This window comes from Paramormyrops kingsleyae, chromosome 7 (assembly GCF_048594095.1).
Source record: "Paramormyrops kingsleyae isolate MSU_618 chromosome 7, PKINGS_0.4, whole genome shotgun sequence".
NCBI classification, from domain to species: domain Eukaryota; kingdom Metazoa; phylum Chordata; class Actinopteri; order Osteoglossiformes; family Mormyridae; genus Paramormyrops; species Paramormyrops kingsleyae.
This window is the reverse complement of record NC_132803.1, coordinates 6,013,369-6,015,619: the sequence shown is the minus strand read 5'-3', so window position 1 is coordinate 6,015,619 and position 2,251 is coordinate 6,013,369.

Below are 2,251 nucleotides of genomic sequence, written 5' to 3'. Positions count from 1 at the left end.
ATTATCACGTAAAGCAGTGAGAACTGGTTTTCAGTTAATTTACCTGGTAAAATAAAGTTTAAATAAATTACATAAATGCTCTAATAGTACACGTAAGTTAGTGGTTTATTTATTGTTAGTTACTGTAATATTGCGCTGCTTTATTTGGTTAATCGTCCAGTCTGTGAAGAAGGCATTCAAGTAAGAATTGCATTGTAGTATGACTCATTTCCTGGCGCGTACAATTTATATTAGGTCAGCGTTCACTTCTGATACTCAGATCGAGTTCTAGGTCAAACTGGTTTATTCGCCTTTCAAGAAATTCGAGTTCTATAGTGAGTTCGAGAACCGAGGTACCACTGTAGTTAATTCTCTGAGTTTGTGCATGCTGGGCACCCTACTGTAAGACAGAGAGACATACACGCATTGTGATAATTTACAAATAACAAATAAAGTTATTTGCGAAGTACAAGTAACTTGTATTTTCTTTTAAATACATTTTCCCGCATCAGTATTTTGTATTTTATTTTGTTACATTTGATGAGCAAGTATTTGTAATTTGTAACAAATTACTCATGTATTTGTGCCAAAAATGTTTACGCAGCAGCCAAGGAAAAGTATTGTTTGCGATATCCCGTAAAATCAAGAGAAACTAAGGAAATAAACTGCTAATATATTTGGGGTTATATTATATATATATATTCAATATGACAATAAACAATGTCCAGAGGGATTAAATATTAAGGGAGTGTGTGTTTATGTAGCACTGATATTCTTCATCTATAATAAATATTCTGTTTTCATATTTATAAATCACTGATATAGGAACAATTTAGCTGTAAACCTAGCCTTGAGCCACACTGGGAGAGCTTTGCCTACAGAATTTGTCGCGGTGGTCGGGATTTATTGTTATGTAGTCCCAATGGATGAAATTGAATCGCTCAAGAGCAACTGATAAATGGCCTGATTCTGCACTGGGACGCCAAGCCTCACTCTCAGCTGCATTATATGTGTGCCTATGTGTCAAAGGAGAGTATATATGTTGGGATATGTTGGGATGTTGGGATATGCAAAAAGAAGTATTCAATGTATACATGCACTCGTATTTAAAAATTACTTTAACACTAATCTTTCATCCACCTTGTAATAATTATTTGAGTTACAGTGCATTGATATTATAATGATCTTTGACTTAAAAATGAGGTCAGCTAAATTCTTATTATATGGCTTTTCAAAAGTGAAAAAAAGTAAAAAAAAATTAAAAAAAATCGTGTCTTCATAACAAAGAAACCCACCATGGAAATAATCTGTTATAGTTTCAAATTATTTGCATACACCAAAAACTAATTATATATTATATGAAGTATCTGTGCTAAACTGTTTATCTATGTGCTATTCTCCTCACTTAATTGTACATCGCTTTGGATAAACGTCTCTGCTAAATACAGTAAAATGTAAATAGTAAGAAAAGAACACCGAAGTCAGAAGCAGTTTTATTGCAAGACTGGTATTGTTGACTTGTTCACTTGGCAGTAGCACCCGTGACCCAAACATAAATAAAAAACCAATTATAGTTAAACGTCTTAGAAGACTGTATTGGCACGCAAGTTAATTTGCAGTGTTTGTAATATGTTATTTCCTGGTTAACCAACAACAAAGGAAAAAAAAATACAAAAGGCTCCACAATTACTCATTCACATACATCCTACTTCCATCTGCATATCATGATTGTCACGGTGGCTGAATGATTCTAGGCATTACAGGACACAACGCTGGGGTACACCCTGGCATGCCAGTCCATTGCAGGACACACACGCTAAATGAATGTCTTTGGACAACGGAAAAAAAACCTGCACAATGTGAGAACATGTAAACTCCACACACACAGCGGAAGAGGAGTTCGAACTCCCAACCCTGGGGGCAACAGCGATACCAATTAAGCCAACCTGCCACCACAATTACACACAACTTCATATATTCCGACATCCACGCCCTCAAACTACAGTTGACAGTTTTGCCTCCGCTAAAGGGAAGAGGACACAAAGCACGTGTACTAGGCGTGTCATAGACTCTCACGTCAGCACAAAGGCATCCCAGCTGTAGCCAATACATTTAGGAATACGCAAATATATTCAAATTAACACTTTTTCTAATACGTGATTGGGTAGTATAAGGAGATGTGACCAATCGTTCAACGGATTTCTTTCTAAAGCCCGCCCACCTCTTTGGCGTTACACCCGGAAGGGTTGCTTTTTAAAGGGTTAGTGTCGAG